Source organism: Chlorocebus sabaeus, chromosome 16 (genome assembly GCF_047675955.1).
Source record: "Chlorocebus sabaeus isolate Y175 chromosome 16, mChlSab1.0.hap1, whole genome shotgun sequence".
Classification (NCBI taxonomy): domain Eukaryota; kingdom Metazoa; phylum Chordata; class Mammalia; order Primates; family Cercopithecidae; genus Chlorocebus; species Chlorocebus sabaeus.
Genome location: NC_132919.1, coordinates 58,882,627 through 58,901,985, shown reverse-complemented (window position 1 = coordinate 58,901,985; position 19,359 = coordinate 58,882,627). Strand labels below are relative to the sequence as shown.

At 46.6% G+C, this 19,359-nt stretch overlaps 1 pseudogene; it reads left to right on the top strand.

Annotated features, from left to right (window-relative positions):
• Positions 1–5,306: 5,306 nt before the first annotated feature.
• On the top strand, positions 5,307–6,137 carry LOC103243156 (large ribosomal subunit protein uL22-like; annotated as a pseudogene).
• Positions 6,138–19,359: the final 13,222 nt, after the last annotated feature.

Genomic DNA, 19,359 nt, shown 5'->3' with positions numbered 1-19,359 from the left:
GTTAGAGCGGTGCCTCCAACCCCTGATCCCCCTCATCACAGCCCATTTGTCGGGGCCAGGGCCAGGGACTCGGCCAGATACAGGGAGACAACCCCACAGGAACGTCATGGAAGGCGGTGCAGTGGAGACTTGCTGGTGTCCTGTCCCAGACCATGATGACGTCCATCCGTGCTGCTGCCAAGTTAAACCAGAGTGTGCTGGTTAACCTGGATTTGACCTTGGAGTTCTGGCCTCTGATTTGCCTTCCCTAGGACTCCATGTGCTCACTCTGCCTACAGACACTCTTGATGCATCTGCTAGTCTGATTTTGGACTTCTTAAATGTCTTGGTGTTTTTTGTTTGCTTTTTTTTTTTTCCCCAGACAGAGTCTCACTCTGTTGCCCAGACTGGAGTGCAGAGGTGTGATCTTAGCTCACTGCAACCTGTGCCTTCCGGGTTCAAGCAATTCTCCTGCCTCAGCCTCCCAAGTGTTGGGACCACTGGCACGTGCCACCATGGCTGGCTAATTCTTTGTATTTTTTGTAGAGATGGGGTTTCGTCATGTTACCCAGGCTGGTCTCAAACTCCTGAGCTCAAGCAATCTGTCTGCCTCAGCCTCCCAAAGTGCTGGGATTATAGGTGTGAGCCACCACACCTGGCCTTTATTTGTATTTGTTTAAGTACATTTAAAAATTAAAAAGAATCATTGCTACAATTCACAAATTTCTTCTTCCTCAGGGAAAACGCAGTTCTGAAGACTTTTCAACTGATTGAATGAGGTCCACCCAGGTTATTATATTTTTGGGGAGGATTAGCACAGGGTCTCACTCTGTCACCCAGGCTGGAGTGCAGTGGCGCCATCTCAGCTCACTACAACCCCTGCCTCCCAGGCTCAAGCGATTCTCACACTTCAGCCTCCCAAGTAGCTGGGATTACAGGCGCACACAACCACACCCGGCTAATTTTTGTATTTTTTTGGTAGAGATTTTTTGGGATTTTGTCATGTTGCCCAGGTTGGTCTCAAACTCCTGGGCTCAAGTGATCCTCCTGCCTCGGCCTCCCAAAGTGCTGGGATTATAGGCTGACCCACCTCCTTCGGCCTCCACCCAGATTATTGAGGATAATTTCCTTTTCGTAAACTCAACTGATAGTAGATGCTAATCACATCTACAAAATACCTTCTAGGCCAGACACAGTGGGTCATGCCTATAATCCCAGCACTTTGGGAGGTGGGTGGATCACCTGAGGTCAGGAGTTTGAGACCAGCCTGGCCAACATAGTGAAACCCCATCTCTACTAAAAATAAAACATTAACCGGATGTGGTGGCATCCGCCTGTCGTCCCAGCTACTCGGGAGGCTGAGGCAGGAGAATCACTTGAACCTGGGAGGCAGAGGTTGCAGTGAGCCTTGATCACACTACCGTACTCCAGCCTGGGTGACAGAGTGAGACTCTGTCCCAAAAAAAACAAAACCAAACCTTCTAGCGACACCTAGATTAGTGTTAACTGAATAATGAGGTACTATAGCATCGCCAAGATGACGGAGGGAATGATCACAGATGGGTACTGGGTACCACCCATGTTGATGAACAGGAGGCCAAAGCAGCACTCCATTCTCTGGCAAACTCAATGGGCTGAAGCCATGCTGTTTCAGGAAAGCCTGGTGTGTTCTCATACAAGTGGGGAGCAAGGCCACTCTCCCGACTTTACCAATGTACTTTCCCACGTGGACAAAGTGAAAGGGAAAATCATTGCTTCTGGGCCTATATCTTATAAAGTTGGAATTGAAAACAGCTCTAGTCGAATGCAGTGGCTCATGCCTATAATCCCAGCACTTTGGGAGGCCGAGGCAGGAGGATTGCTTGAAGCCAGGAGTTTGAGACCAGCCTGGGCAACATGGCAAGACCCTGTCTCTATAAAAAAAATTCAAATATTAATGAGGTGGGGTGGTGCAAGCCTGTAGTCCCAGCTATTTAGGAGGCTGAGGCAGGAGGATCACTTGACTCCAGGAGATAGAGGCTGCAGTGAACTCTGATCGTACCACTATACTGCAGCCTGGGCGACAGAGTGAGACCTGTCTCTAAAATAAAGTTATATATATAAAAAGAAGAAAGCTTTCTAGATTTTACTCATATTTAGCCTAGGGACTGAGACAGCTCAGGCCAGGGACATTGTGTTCCAGATGGCTGGGTTAGAAACTAGACCAGTAGACCAGGCATGGTGACTCATACCTGTAATCTGAGCACTTTGGGAGGCCAAGGTGGGTGGATCACTTCAGGTCAGGAGTTTGAGACTAGCCTGGCCAACATGGTGAAACCCTGTCTCTACTAAAAATAGAAGAATTAGCCAGCCATGGTGGCGGGCACCTGTAATCGCAGCTACTCAGGAGGCTGAGGCAGGAGAATTACTTGAACCCAGGAGGCAGAGGTTGCAGTGAGCCAAGATTGCACCACTGAACTCTAGCCTGGGCTACGAGTGAGACTCTATCTCAAAAAAACAAACACAAAATTAGCCAAGCATGGTGGCACATACTTGTAATCCCAGCTACTGTGGAGGCTGAGGCAGGAGAATCTCTTGAACCTGGGAGGTGGAGGTTGCAGTGAGCTGAGATCGTGCTACTGCACTCCAGCCTGGGTAACAAAGCAAGACTCTGTCTCAAAAAAAAAAAAAAAAAAAAAAACTAGACTGGTAAGAGAGACAGGCACCACCCCCATATTCCATCACGTGGCGCTTATTATTGTGCCAAATTTGTCTGCCTAAAGCCGTCTTCCCTTAGGATGCATTATTTCCTAGTGGCTTACACCCATAATCCCAGCACTTGGGGAGGATGAAGAGGGTGGATCACCTGAGGCCAGGAGTTCGAGACCAGCCTGGACAACATGGTGAGACACCCCCCTCCCAACCTCTACAAAAAAATTACAGAAAATTAGCTGGGCATGGTGGTGGCACACACCTATAGTCCCAGCTATTTGGAAGGCTGAAATTGGAGGATAGGTTGAGCCTGGGAGATTGAGGCTGCCAGTGAGCTGTCACTGCGCCACTGCACTCCAACCTTGGCAACAGAGAGAGACCTTGGCTCAAAGTAAATAAATAAGGATGTATAATTAAGAGCTTATGAATAGATACATCTCTCACATGTCATTATTTGTTTTTCTGAAACAAAGTCCAAGAAACTGTTTGCCTTTAAAAAAAGGGAAAGGTGGTATGGACAAAATATTGTACTTTTCTTTTTTTTCTTCCTTTTTTTTTTTTTAGATGGAGTCTTGCTCCAGGCTGGAGTGCAGTGGTGCGATCTCAGCTCACTGCAACCTCCAGCTCCCTGATTCAAGCAATTCTCCTGCCTCAGCTTCCCAAGTAACTGGGATTATAGGCACGTGCCACCACGCCCAGCTAATTTTTGTATTTTTAGTAGAAACGGGGTTTCACCATGTTGGCCAGGATGGTCTTGATCTCCTGACCTGTTGGATCCTCCCGCCTCAGCCTCCCAAAGTGCTGGAATTAAAGGCGTGAGCCATCATGCCCGGCCAAGATTTTACTTTTCACTTAGTTTTTATTTGTAATTTTGGATTTCCAAATCTATATATCTATATCTATCTATCTATCCACAAATATATATATATAGAGAGAATTTTGTCAAGTATCAACCAAGATGCCCTAACATAATTTAACGTAGTTTAATTAATTTCACATACCTAAGTCACTTTAGTTTACTTATTTATCTGTTTCTGTGACTATCCCTCTGTTACCCAGGCTGGAGAGCAGTCGCATGATCTCGGCTCACTGCAACCTCCGCCTCCTGGGTTTGAGCAATTCTCCCGTCTCAGACTCCCAGATAGCTGGGATTACAGGTGCACCCCACCACGCCCGGCTAACTTTTTTTTTTTTGGTAGAGATGGGGTTTCACCATATTGGCCAGGCTGGTCTTAAGTGATCCTTTCTCATTGGCCTCTCAAAATGCTGGGATTACAGGTGTGAGCCACCATGCCCAGCCCACTTAACTCACTTTAATTTAGTACTTACTATATTTGAAATGCTTCTGATAACTCTCCAAGAAGGAAAAGTAGGATATATAAGAATTGGGAGGAAAAAGTACATATATCACCTTTGGCAGTCAATATATTTATATTCTGGAAAATCAAGCTAAAAATGACTTCAGTTTGCCACGGGATTAGCAAGATTTCAGGTTGTAAGAGTCAACAGAATTAATATAAACTAGACTGAGCATGGTGACTCATGCCTATAATCCCAGCACTTTGGGAAGCTGAGGCTTTTTTTTTTTTTTTGAGACGGAGTCTCACTCTATCACCCATGCTGGAGTGCAGTGGCGTGATCTCAGCTCACTACAACCTCTGCCTCCTGGGTTCAGGCAACTCGCCTGCCTCAGCCTCCTGCGTAGCTGGGATATAGATGCATGACACCACGACCAGCTAATTTTTTTTTTTTTTTTCTTGAGCCGGAGTTTCTCTCTTGTTGCCCAGGCTGGAGTGCAATGGCGTGATCTTGGCTCACTGCAACCTCCACCTCCCAGGTTCAAGTGATTCTCCTGCCTTGGCCTCCCAAGTAGCTGGGATTACAGGCATGCACCACTGCGTCTGGCTAATTTTGTATTTTTAGTAGAGACGGGGTTTCTCCATGTTGGCCAGGCTGGTCTCCAACTCCCTCCGCCTCGGCCTCCCAAAGTGCTGGGATTACAGGCATGAGCCACCACACTCGGCCTATATATATATACTTTTACTAATATATATATGTATATATGTGTATAGATAGTGTATATATGTATATATACTAGTAACAGTATATATATATACACATTTTCACTACACTAGTCAACGTATACACACACACACACTTAGCAGTATATATATTATATATATATTCCAGTGTATATATCTACATGTAAAAGATACATATAGATACATAAAATATATATGGATATATATATACTGGAAAAGTCAGTGAGGAGAAAACCATCCATTGACCATACTAAATAAAAACCAAACCAACCAGGAAACATTTAGGAACTAGCTTCACTTTCAACATATAACCGGAAAAACACTAAATGTTATTGCCTAGGAATTAGAAGTGAAACACCACGCCCAAATGGCTCAAGCTGGTGGCCAGAGATAAGAACTTAAAGGCATCTCTCCCGCCTAGAGACCGGGCCCCCTGTTTTCCCATCGCTTCCTTTAAACAGACTATTCAGGCATTTGCCCACCAACTTAAAGGGGCTTTAAGTTCAACTTTAAGTGACACCCTGTTTGTTGCAGGTGGTAAACGAATTTACCAAGACAGCTGTAGGTAAAGAAAGGCAGATTTAACTACTCTTCCTCTTTCTCTAAGCGGCCTGAGGTAATCTGTGAAAATGGTTCGCTATTCACTTGACCTGGAGAACCCCACAAAATCATGCAAATCAAGAAGTTCAAATCTTCGCGTTCACTTTAAGAACACTCGTGAAACTGCCCAGGCCGTCAAGCATATGCATATACAAAAAGCCACGAAGCATCTGAAAGATGTCACTTTATAGAGACAGTGCGTACCATTCCAATGTTGCAATGGTGGAGTTAGCAGAGGTGCCCAGGCCAAGCAGTGGGGCTGGGCACAAGGTCGGTGGCCCAAAAAGAGTGATGACTTTTTGCTGCACGTTAGCTTAAAAATGCAGAGCGTAATGCTGAATTTAAGGGTTTAGATATAGATTCTCTGGTCATTGAGCATATCCACGCGAACAAAGCACCTAAGAAGCGCCGCCGGACCTACAGAGCTCATGGTCGGATTAACCCATACATGAGCTCTCCCTGCTACACTGAGATGATCCTTACTGAAAAGGAACAGACTGTTCCTAAACCAGAAGGGGAGGTTGCCCAGAAGAAAAAGATATCCCAGAAGAAACGGAAGAAAGAAAAACTGATGGCATGGGAGTAAATTCAGCATTAAAATAAATGCAATTAAAAGTGAAAAAAGAAAAAGGCTGATGTATTAGAGAAAGTGTGAACATATGTTGCAAGGGTGCAGTGGGCAGCACAGCAAAAAAGGGACTGTCTGCCAAGAGGTAGGGGCTAGTGGGAGGTTTTATAGGGTCTTGCAGGAGGGGGCTACATGCAGAACAAGGTTGTAATGCTGGGGCTACATGCCAAACAGGTCATTGTGCCCACAAGTTTGTGATTAGCACTTTCTCAGAACAATTGTTCGTTATTCTCCCCCACCTGAGACCCCGTCCTCATTTCGCTTACTTATCAGGACTCCATCCTATTCTGCTATACATACAGTTGCCTCTCTCACTGTCTGCCTGACTCTTAATTTCTGGCTTGCCTGACCTGAGGACAGAGGATGACACTCCTGAAGCATGGTGCCCTTCCTTCCCAGGATCTGTAAGTAATAAACCTTTGATCATATTTCCTACTGTGGTGGACTGAATGGGTGCCTTTCAACTGAAGAACCAGGGGCTACCTAGGTTTTCCAGGGACACTGGGAAGAACACAAGGTTAGGCTCTCAGCATCAAAGCGATGGTTAGACAGTCATAAACTGAACACAGACCAGACAACAGCCAAAAGGAGCGTCTGCCAGGATAAACACATTTCCCATGTGAAGGAGCCCCTGGGCACAGGTTGGACAACTAAGCATTAGACCTTCCACCAGGTTAAAGAAGTACCCCATGAGAGACGCACTGTAGACACCCATGCCCAGCTCCCTTCATTTCCCATTAGGGCAGGGCTGCTAGCTGCTCTGGTACTGAAACCCCAGTTTAGCTGGGGGCTGTCAAAACAGACACATAAGAGCCATTCATTGAAAATAAATGTTTCTTGGCCGGGTGCAGAGACTCACGCCTGTAATCCCAGCACTTTGAGAGGCCAAGATGGGTGGATCACATGAGGCCAGGAGTTTGAGACCAGCCTGGCCAATGTGGTGAAACCCTGTCTCTAATAAAAATCCAAAAATTAGCTGGGTGTGGTGGCGCACGCCTATAATCCCAGCTACTCGGGAGACTGAGGCACGAGAATTGCTTGAACCTGGGAGGCAGAGGTTGCAGAGAGCCGAGATGGCCCCACTGCACTCCAGCCTGGGCAACAGACTGAGACTCTGTCTCAATAAAAAAGAGAGAGAAGAAATGTTTCTCAAAAGATAAATAATATAGCCATTCTAAAACAACACTGACTTGGAAGACTGGTGTGTGATTGAGACCTTAATTCTTGAAATAATGTAGAGCCACATTGTTTCCATCCTTTTTAATTAATTAATTTATTATTATTATTTTTTTGAGATGGTGTCTCACTCTGTCGCCCAGACTGGAGTGCAGTGGCACGATCTTGGCTCACTGCAACCTCCATCTCCCGGGTACAAGCGATTCTCCTGCCTCAGCCTCCCAAGTAGCTGGGATTACAGGTGCCTGCCACTATGCCCAGCTAATTTTTTTGTATTTTTAGTAGAGGCAGGGTTTCGCCATGTTGGCCAGGCTGGTCTTGAACTCCTGACCTCGTGATTCACCTGCCTTAGCCTCCCAAAATGCTGGGATTACAGGTGTGAGTCACCGTGCCCAGCCGTTTTCACACCTTTCTTAAAGTGGCAGAAGTTTTCTTCATGTGAAATTCTTCCAATTCAGAGGCTTTATATATAGGACAGATACTATTCTATATATAAAAAGTGCAATTTTTTTGTGCAAATTAAAAGAAAATGGTATATATACATAAACACATTTGTTGATATATGACAGGAAAGTTTCTGGAGGGATACATAAGCCATTGTTAGTTTTATTTTATACTTTGTGTACTGTTTAAATTATTTTACCCTTAGTATACCAGAAAAAGTCATCACTGTTGATCATCTGGGACCAATAGAACCTTCAAATTTTAAAAATATTTCCTGTAAAGCAATTTATAATAGTAAGAATAAGGGATAGTGAAAAACAACTTTGTTAGAAACTTTAACAAGAATGCTTTATCTCATTACTGGGTCAGTATATAAACATAGTGTTATTTTTCCTATGTTAAAACCTCTCTCATGATCCATCCCACAAGCCCCTCCTATTTCTGCCCCCATTTCTCTGCTTTTTTTTTTTTTTTTTTTTTTTTTTTTCCTGTGAGAGGGGTTCTTGCTCTGTCACCCAGGCTGGAGTACAGTAGTGTGATCATAGCTTGCTACACCCTCAGTGTCCTGGGCTTAAGTGATCCTCCCACTTCAGCCTCCCAAATAGCTGGGACTACAACTGCATGCCACCCCATGCTTGACTAATTAAAAAAAAAAAAAGGCCGGGCGCGGTGGCTCACGCCTGTAATCCCAGCACTTTGGGAGGCCGAGGCGGGCGGATCACAAGGTCAGGAGATCGAGACCATGGTGAAACCCCGTGTCTACTAAAAAAATAGAAAAAAATTAGCCGGGCGCAGTGGCGGGCGCCTGTAGTCCCAGCTACTCGGGAGGCTGAGGTAGGAGAATGGCGTGACCCCGGGAGGCGGAGCTTGCAGTGAGCCGAGATTGCGACTGCACTCCAGCCTGGGCGACAGAGCGAGACTCCGGCTCAAGCCTGTAATCCCAGCGCTTTGGGAGGCCGAGACGGGCGGATCACGAGGTCAGGAGATCAAGACCATCCTGGCTAACCCGGTGAAACCCCGTCTCTAGTAAAAAATACAAAAAAATAGCCGGGCGAGGTGGCGAGCGTCTGTAGTCCCAGCTACTCGGGAGGCTGAGGCAGGAGAATGGCGTAAACCCGGGAGGCGGAGCTTGCAGTGAGCTGAGATCCGGCCACTGCACTCCAGCCTGGGCGACAGAGCGAGACTCCGTCTCAAAAAAAAAAAAAAAAAAAAAAAAAAAAAAAAAAAAAAAAAGGCTGGGCGTGGTGACTCACACCTGTAATCCCAGCACTTTGGCACGGTGGCTCACACCTGTAATCCCAGCACTTTGGAAGGCCGAGGCGGCGGATCACAAGGTCAGGAGATCAAGACCATCCTGGCTAACACGGTGAAACCCTGTCTCCACTAAAAATACAAAAAAAAAAAAATTATCTGGGCGTGGTGGCGGGCGCCTGTAGTCCCAGCTACTCGGGAGGCTGAGGCAGAAGAATGGCGTGGACCCGGGAGGTGGAGCTTGCAGTGAGCCGAGATCACACCACTGCACTCCAGCCTGGGCAACAGAGCAAGACTGTCTCAAAAAAAAAAAAAAAAAAAAAAAATTAGGCTGGGCACTCATCCTTGTAATCCCAGCACTTTGGGAGCCCAAGGCGGGCAGATCACTTGAGTTCAGGAGTTTGAGAACAGCCTGGCCAACATGGTGAAACCCCACTTTTACTAAAAGTACAAAAATCAGCCTGACATGGTGGGACACAACTGTAAACCCAGGTACTTGGGAGGCACGAGGCGGAGGTTGCAGTGAGCCAAGATTGCGCCACTGCACTCCAGCCTGGGCAACAGAGTGAGACTCCATCTAAAAAAAAAAAAAAAATTATAGAGATAGGGTCTCACTATGTTTCGCAGGCTGGTCTGTTACTCCTGAGCTCATGGGATCCTCCACCTTGTACTCCCAATCCTGCTCCTCTTGAGAGCAAAATCCCTTGAGAGAGTTGTCAATACTCCCTCTTTCAATTTGTCTCCCCTATTCTCTCCTAAACCCCCTGTAATTAGGCTTCGAGCTCCCACCACTCTTCTGAAACTGCCCTTGTTCCAGTTGCCAAGGACTTTCATGTTGCTAAACCAGTGGTCGTCTCAGTCTTTACTTGTCTTGAACTGTTGGTGGCATTTGACGTGGTCGATCATTTTCTCCGTCTATTTTCTTCATTTGGCTCCTCCAATTCTATTTCTTGCTAGTTTTCCTCCTACCTTGCTGGACCCTCATTGTCAGTTTCTTTTGCTGGTTTTTCTTCATCTCCCAAACAATGAATGTTGAAGAGTGCTGGGGTGTGGTCCTCGAACCTCTCCTCCATCTACAGTCACTTGCTTGTGATCTCTTGCAGTTTCTTGGGTTTGAATATTATCTATGTGCTGACTCTCAAACTTAATTTTCCAACCTGGATCACCCCCACTGGACTCCAGGTTTGTATACCCAGCTGCCCTCCTTTTTTTGAGACAAGGTCTGACTCTGTCACTCAGGCTGGAGTATAGTGGTACAATCATAGCTCACTGCAACCTTTGCCTCCTGGGCTCAACCTCCACCTCCCAGCTCAGTCTCCTGAGTAGGTGAGATTACAATCATGTACCACCATGCCTGGCTAATTTTTGTATTTTTTCTTTTTGTAGAGATGGGGGTCTCACCTTATTGCCCAGGCTGCTCTTTAGCTCCTGGGCTCCAGTGATCTTTTCACCTCAGTCTGTCAAAGTGCTGGGATTACAGGCATGAGCCACTGCACCTGGCCTGAATATCTACTAGGTATCTCAAGCCTAACAAGTCTACAATTAAACTCTGATCTTCCCCAACCTGTTCCTCCCTTAGTTTTCCCTACATCAGCTAATGACAATTCTCCTTCCAGTTGCTCAGGCTAAAACTTTGGAGTCATCCTTAATGACTCTTTTTCTCTTGCACACTGTCTGCATTTTATCCACCTGAAAATTCCATCATCTCTATCTTCAAAATATACAGAATCTGACTCCATTTTGCTGCTTCCACTGCTAGCCTCCAGGTCCACGATGCTGGCCACTATTTTTCACTTGGAAAATTGCAGTAGCCTCTTTTATTCCCCCTTTTTTAAAAAACTTTTTTTAAAAAAATTATTTTTTTGAGACAGAGTCTTGCTCTGTTGCCCCAGGCTGAAGTGCAATGGCGTGATCTTGGCTTACTGTAACCTCTGCCTCCCAGGCTCAAGCAATTCTCATGCCTCAGCCACCCAAGTTGCTGGGATTATAGGCGCCTGCTACCATGCCAGGCCTACTTTTTATATTTTTAGTAGAGATGGGGTTTCACCGCGTTGGCCGGGCCAGTCTTGAAGTCCTGACCTCAAATGATCCGCATGCCTTGGCCTCCCAAAGTGCTGGGATTACAGGTGTGAGTCACCACACCCAACCTCTACATGCATTAGCTCCTTTAATCCTCATTTAAAAATTCTTGTGGTAGATATGAAGAGTCTTCAAAAAATTCACTAAAATGCATATAATGAATGAAAATACTATACATGGATTTCAAACTTTTTTTTGTATCAAAATAAAAGCATGCTAATTTGTCATAACCTTTCGCAACAGGATCTGGTTTGAGGCACTAAGGATAAGATATTTGTTTGAAAAGAGCTCCTATCAGAGCAACATGAATTCTGCTAAAAAACCACATTTTTTTTTTTTTTTTTTACATAGGGCCTCACTCTGTTGCCCAGGCTGGAGTGCAGTGGCATCATCACATCTCACTGCAGCCTTGTCCTCCTCCGCTCAAGTAATCCTCCCACCTCAGCCTCCCAAGTAGCTGGGGCTACAGGTGTGCACCACCACACTCGACTAATTTTTTTGGGAGGAGGGGGATGGAGTTTCACTCTCATCGCCCAGGCTGGAGTGCAATGGCACGATCTCGGCTCACTGCAGCCTCCACCTCCCAGGTTCAAGTGATTCTCCTGTTTCAGGCTCCTAAGTAACTGGGATTAAGGTGCGTGACACCAGGCCTGGCTAATTTTTGTATTTTTAGTTGAGATGGGGTTTCACCATGTTGGTCAGGCTGGTTTCAAACTCCTGACCTCAGGTGATCCACCCATCTCAGCCTCCCAAAGTGTTGGGATTACAGGCGTGAGCCACCATGCCCAGCCAATACCACAGTTTCTTTATCCACTTGTTCATTGATGGACATTTGGGCTGGTTCCACATTTTTGCAATTGCGAATTGTGCTGCTATAAACATGCATGTGAAAGTATCTTTTTCATATAATGACTTCTTTTCCTCTGGGTAGATACCCAGTAGTGGGATTGCTGAATCAAACAGTAGATCTACTTTTAGTTCTTTAAATAATGGCCACACTGTTTTCCATAGCAGTTGTACTAGTTGACATTCCCACCGGCAGTGTAGGAGTGTTCCCTGTTCACTGCATCCATGCCAACATCTATTATTATTTTTATTTTTTGATTACGGCCATTCTTGAGGAGTAAGGTGGTATCACATTGTGATTTTGATTTGCATTTCCCTGATCATTAGTGATGTTGAGCATTTTTTCACATGTTTGTTGGCCATTTGTATATCTTCTTTTGAGAATTGTCTATTCATGTCCTTAGCCCACTTTTGGATGATGGGATTGCTTTTCTGGCAACAGTTTTTGATGCTGAAGGCATTTTGCTTATTGACTTTCTGGAGAGCCAAAGAACAAGAACATCTGCGTATTAGAAGAGTGTTTTAGGGAAGTTAGTCAAAGCTTCTCCAGAAAAATGGCTGGCAGTTGTACTGGAGAGTTCTCCACCACCACAGTGCTTCTGCTCACTCCTCTCATCAAACAAGGGCAATTTTACAAAAATTTCAAAGAGAAATCATTAGGAATGCACCTTACAGTCCTGATTTGAGCAGTTTAGAAATATGTTTCACAAAATATTAAATATTTTTATCTCTTGACTCATGTATTAGTCAGAACTCCTCTGGTTGCAAGTGACAGAAATCCAATGTAGACTACGGAAAAAAAAAATTACCTTAAAGAATTAATTGATCCTGGGCTGGGTGCCATGGCTCATGTCTGTAATCTCAGCACTTTGGGAGGCCGAGGTGGGTGGATCATTTGAAGTCAAGAGTTCAAGACCAGACTGACCAACATGGTGAAGCCCCATCTCTATAAAAATACCAAAAAAAAAAAATCAGCTGGGCGTGGTGGTGTGCACCTGTAGTCCCAACTACTCGGGAGGCTGAGAGAGGAGGATCTCTTAAGCTCCAAGGCAGAGGTTGCAGTGAGCTGAGATTGCACCACTGCACTCCTCTTTACAGAGGGAGACTCTGTAAAAAAAATAAAATAAAAATAGGAATTGATCCTGGATCCAGGAGCTCAAAGCATGTGCCCAGGAAACTGAGGTTCTTGGCTCTCCCTGCCTCTGACCTTGTTTCCAGCAGCCATCCTCCCTCTGTTTGCTGGGGAAGACGCCCTGCCAGCTCCATGCCAACAGGAGTTGCACCGTTCTAGTCCTCGGAGTCTTCCCGAGTCCACAGCAATCCAACAATCCCCTCAAAAGACTCTGAATAGAGACCAGGTGTGGTGGCTCATGCCTGTAATCCCAGCACTTTGGGAGCCCGAGGCGGGTGGATCACTTGAGGTCAGGAGTTCAAGACCAGCCTGGCTAATATGGTGAAATCCTGTCTCTACTAAAAATACAAAAATTAGCCAGGCGTGGTGATGAGCTCCTGTAATCCCAGCTACTCGGGAGGCTGAGGCGGGAGAATTGCTTGAACCTGGGAGGTGGAGATTGCAGTGAGCCAAGATTGCGCTACTGCAGTCCAGCCTGGGCAACACAGCGAGACTCTGTCTCAAAAAAAAAAAAAAAAAAAAGACTGATAGAGCTGCCTAGGTCCTATACCCATTCCTGAGCAACCTCGTGTTCAAGGATGGAGTACTCTAACTGGTAAAGACAATGCCGTGTGTGTACCAGAGGGTTTCATTTTTTCCTGGCTCGGGAGAAACTACATTCCCCAGACACTCTTAAGTCTGGTGGAAGCATGTGTCTAGTTCTGAACAATGAATGTGGCACAAGAGAGGCTTACAGCTTCTGAGCTGGATCCTAAAATGCATCCCCCTCCCCCCATCTTCCATGCTGTCTCTTTGCTTGTCTATGGTGGATGCAGGCTCAGGTCTAATCAAGGGCTCCAGGGAAGCCCTAAGTAACACTGGAAGCGATAAAAGGAAGGAGCTTGGATTTCTGCTTAGAGGAAAGTCTTCTCAGGTCCTCCCCCAACAACTTCCCAAAAAACCCTCATTGAGCTGTGATATAACCAAAAAACAAACTTCTTATTCTATTGAGCCACTGAGATTTGTGGTTAGTGGTTATCAATCGACCGTGAGTAGATTAGCTCAAATGCTCACTCCTGAGATAGGAGAGGTGAGACTTTTGCTTTAAAACAAGGCATACTGGACAGGCGTGGTGGCTCATGCCTGTATTCCCAGCACTTTGGGAGGCCAAGGCTGGCGGATCACTTGAGGTCAGCAGTTCGAGACTAGCCTGGCCAACATGATGAAACCCCATCTCTGCTACAATTACAAAAAATTGGCTGAGCATGTTGACATGCACCTGCAGTCCCAGCTACTCAGGAAGCCGAGACAGGAGAATCCCTCGAGCCCAGGAGGTGGAGGCTGCAGAGAGCCGAGATTGTGCCACTGCACTCCAGCCTGGGTAACACAGCAAAACTCCGTCTCAAAAATAAACCAAAAATAAGGCACACCAGAGCTATAAAGTGTAGGAGGGGCTGTTCCCAATGGAAAGGCATGGGGGTCAGACAATAAAAGAGCAGATAAACAACCCACTTATCTTGAGTTTGGGAATCAGTCCAAAGGAAATAATTCAAAAGGAAAATAAATTATTTTGAATAAAGATGTTCATTGCAGAGTTATTTATAATAGCAACAGATTGGAAATGTCTCAGAAGCTCAAAACATGGATATGATAAAGCAAAGTATAGTTGATCAGTATAATGGACCCATGGATACGTGGAACTGTGTTTCGGAAACCTCGCTGAATGACAGATGTTAAGCACAAAAGGATTTAGTCCTCTCCTTACCCCTTACAAAGGCGCTGGGGGTTGGGCCTCCCCCGGCAGCTGAATTGAGGAGTGGAATCTTCAGAACTGGGGACCTGAATCAGGGAGTTCCCCCTAGATCTGGAGGAGGAAACTGAGCCAAAAGTTGTTCAGCAAACTGGGCTTCACATTCATGAGAAGAGACCCAGGAAGAGATATGGGATCAAGGTGTGGAACTGGGGAGAGAAGACAAAACTTTGATCAGATGAGGATCAAATTGGGAGGCAGGGAGGATGTGTGGGCTGTTAGATGATGCTCAGGATTGGCTTTTGAGGGTGGCTGGGCTGGCTAAGCAAAGGACTGGAACTGGGGCAGGAACCAAACCCTTCTAAGTCCTCCTCTAGGCAGGGCAGGGCATCCCTTCACTCACCTGGTGAACTGCCTTTTTGTTTGTTTTTTGAGATGATGTCTTGCTCTGTGGTCCAGGTTGGAGTGCAGTGGCGAGATCTGGGCTCACTGCAACCTCCACCATCCAGGTTCAAGTGATTCTCCTGCCTCAGCCTCCAGGGTCGCTGGGATTACAGGTGCAAACCACCATACTCAACTAATTTTTTTTTTTTTTTTTTTTGAGATGGAGTTTTGCTCTTGTTGCCCAGGCTGGATTGCAATGATGCAATCTTGGCTTACCGCAACCTCCATCTCCCGAGTTCAAGCAATTCTCCAGCCTCAGCCTTCCTGAATAGCTGGGATTACAGGCATGCGCCACCACGCCCGGCTAATTTTGTATTTTTAGTAGAGACGGGTTTCTCCATGTTGGTTGGGCTGGTCTCAGACTCCCGACCTCAGATCATCCACCCATCTTGGCCTCCGTAAGTGCTGAGATTACAGGCGTGAACCATCACACGTGGCCAATTTTTGTATTTTTAGTAGAGACAGGGTTTCACCATGTTTGCCAGGCTAGTCTCAAACTCCTGACCTGAGGTGGTCCACCTGCCTTGACCTCCCAAAGTGCTGGGATTACAGGCATGTGCCACTATGCCTGGCCTGAAATATCTTTTTTGAGACAGGATCTCACTTTGTCACCCAGGCTGGAGTGCAGTGGTGTGATCTCGGCTCACTGCAACCTCTGCCTCCCGGGTTCACATGATTCTCCTGCCTTAGCCTACCAAGTAGTTGGGACTGCAGGTGCGTGTCATCTTGCTGGCCTTTTTTTTTTCTGTAGAGACGGGGTTTCACCATGTTGGCCAGGCTGGTCTTGAACTCCTGATCTTAAGTGATCTGCCTGCTTCAGCCTCCCAAAGTGCTGGGATTACAAGTATGAGCCACCATGCCTGGCCTAAAAGCTTCTCAGATGATTCTGATCTGCATCCCTTAGATGTAAGCAGTTAAGGTCCTAGCCATTTGCTTATACAGTGGTTGATTTAGAAGGTACAAGGAATGGAGGCCATGGCTGATGTGCGTCAGTGTGTTTTAGACATGGGAATGTAGTGAACTCTGTGCAAATTTTGCAGAATAAAGGAAGGTGATGTCTGTGTTTCCTAGTGGTCAGGAAGCACAGCGTTCTCTACAATGTAATTGATGCATTTCACCAGGCACCAGGTGGAAAGGTCCAGTATGGGGCAGGAAGCGTGACATCTTAGGATACTTCCTCCTATACCATGATGGTGTGATGGTCACAGGCATGGAGAGGGCCCTCTCCATTAGGACTACTGCTGTCTATCCTTATCCAGAGTACCTGTAACTCAAGAACTGATGAATTTGGGAGACCATCTCTAGACCACAGGGCCACCAAAAGTTCCACGGGCCCATGGTCAGAATTTTGAAGGACACACAGTGGCATACTGAGTAGTGTCCTGCCTAATCCCAGCACTGATGTGCAGGTTACTACTGCCAGGACATTAATGGCTATACTGGTGGAGGAGGATCCTGTGCGTTTTTTTTTTGAAGGAGTCTCACTCTGTTGCCAGGCTGGAGTGCAGTGGCGCGATCTCAGCTCACTGAAACCTCCACCTCCCGGGTTCAAGCAAGTCTCCTGCCTTGGCCTCACGAGTAGCTGGGTCTATAGGCACGTGCCACCATGCCCAGCTAATTTTTGTATTTTTAGTAAAGATGGGGTTTCACCATGTTGATCAGGCTAGTCTTGATCTCTTGACCTCGTGATCTGCCTGCCTCGGCCTCCCAAAGTGCTGGGATTACAGGTGTGAGCCACTGCACCCGGCCGATCCTGTGCATTTTTTAAGCTCTGAGCAGGCTTGGAGCTCAGCCAATTGGGTGATGGCCTTGCAGAACTGTTTAGACTCGCAGCAACAAAGCCGGCATTCCTGCAGAGTTCCCAGGCCATGGTGCTTTGGATGCGGGACTTCTCTGCCATCCCTTGCCATTGTGGCCTTGCTGGCAGGATATCTACCAAACAGTTTAGGCTGCTCAGCTCACAAATATGGGAAGCAAACTATTTGAAGACTGCGAGGAGGCATGAGTTGAGCCAAGTGTAATCCAAGCACTCCTAGCTGTCAGCTAACGGGGAATTCCTCTCCTTGAAGGCCGCTTAGATCACTAGCAATGCTATCTTCTTCACCATGAGGTCACTGACGTTAGTCATCCCAGTTTTCTTGCCGTGGAGTCACAGAAGAGTAAGTCATTTGGGCTAAAGACTTTTTTTTTGGGGGGGGGGGCCTTCTCCTGCCCGCTTGAGAAGGCTGGGGACTTCTTGACATAGGCTGGATGAGCTAGCCTTGAGGCTATGAGGCTAGGCTGACTTTAGGGAAGCCAAGGACAAGTTAGAAAGAGTTCTCAATCTCTGAAACAAAGCACACAGTGAAGCTGGTAGCAAAGAAATCCATTTTTGGTTTTTTTTTTTTTTTTTTTTTTTTTTTTGAGACATGGTCTCCTTCTGTCACCCAGGCTGGAATACAGTGCATGATCATAGCTCAGTATAACCTTGAAGTCATGGGCTCAAGTGACCCTCCTCCTTCAGCCTCCCGAGTAGCTGGGACCACAGGTGTGCACCATCACAACCAGCTAATTTTTTTATTTCTGTAGAAACAGGGTCTAGTTATGTTGCTCAGGCTGGTCACAAACTCCTGGGCTCAAGTGATCCTCCCGCCTTGGCCTCCCAAAGTGCTGGGATTACAGGCATGAGCCACCGCATCCAATGACTCCTAGATTCTAGAATTGCTTGGGGTAAGGGGTCTGCTAATCCTGGAACCCAGACCCTTTGCTCTGCTTGAGAACGCACTGCCTGAACTGAACGTAAACCCACGTCAGTCCAGCTCACAAAACTACACTTATGGGGATTGGCCTGGAGGTGGCGCCCCTGTTTTTGGTCTGGAAATGCTGGCCTGAGGCTCAGGCCAGTCTGGCCAATGGATAAGAACATCACCCAGTGGAAGAGGATGTCACAGCTCAGAAGGCTGGACTGGGCTGCACCCTTTATCAGCCCCTGGAAGAGAGCAGGGGCACTACCCAAGCCTGAAAACACCGCACTTCCTCAAACTGCTCAACACTTATCTTGACATCTGTGGGGTTTTTTTGTCTTTTTTTTTTTCTGACGTGTCTCACTCCATCACCCAGGTTGGAGTATAGTGGCACGATCTTGACTCACTGCGACCTCCTCCTCCCAGGTTCAATGGATTCTTCTGTCTTGGCCTCCCAAGTCGCTGGGATTACAGGCATCCACCACCATGCCTGGCTAATGGCTAATTTTTGTATTTTTAGTAGAGACGGGGTTTCGCCACGTTAGCCAGGCTGGTCTCGAACTCCTGACTTTATATGATCCACCCGCCTTGCCCTCCCAAACTGTTGGGATTACAGGCGTGAGCCACCACGCCCGGCCTTGACATCTGTTTTTAACTTCCATTCCCAGGTCCAGAGTGATCTGGATTTTAAATATTACACCTTGATGTCTTAATAAAACATTCCAAATCCAGCCTTCCCAAAAAGTTATTCCATGACACAGCTTAAACACTCTTCTGATCAAAATATACTGAGTGATTTTAGGGCAAAGATACATGTGACATCTTTGGTGGGTTTGTTTGTTTGAGGCGGGATCTTTGTCACCCAGGCTAGAGTGCACTGGTGCAATCTAGGCTCACTGCAACCTCTGCCTCCTGGGCTCAAGTCATCCTCCCACCTCAGCTTCCCGAGTAGCTAGGACTACAGGCAAGTGCCTGGCTAATTTTTGTATTTTTTGCAGAGATGGGATTTTACCATATTGCCCAGGCTGGTCTCGACTTCCTGGTGATCCACCCACCTTGGCCTCCCAAAGTGTTGGGCTTACAGGCGTGAACCACCACACCTGGCCACATCTGACATCTTTAATAAAAAGACTCCAAGCAGGGAGGGCCTGAGACAGAAGAATTGCTTGAACCCAGGAGACAGAGGTTGCTGTGAGCCAAGATTGTGCCATTGCAATCTAGCCTGGGTGACAAGAGCAAAACTCTGTCTCAAAAGAAAAAAAAAAAAAAAGGACTGCAAGCAGGTTAGATTGAAGGGCTGGTAGTACTTTCATCACCCCATGTCCCGCAGCCTGGCCAGTTTCGCCCTGTGGTTATGTTGAGCACCTCCTAGTGGAGGGGTCAGGTAGGTCAGGTAGCTGCAGGTGGTCTGAGAGATTCCATTCATTCATTTCTGGGCCACTGCTCTGGCCAAGGGATTCAATCTATGCAAACGGGTTGAGGCATGTCTGCAAGACTGCCTTCTGTTCCTTGCCTCTGTGATCCGGGTCTGCTTTTCTGAACACGATGGAGTCAGAGAATCAGCAAAGCAAAGCACAGTCCTGGGGAGTAACTGC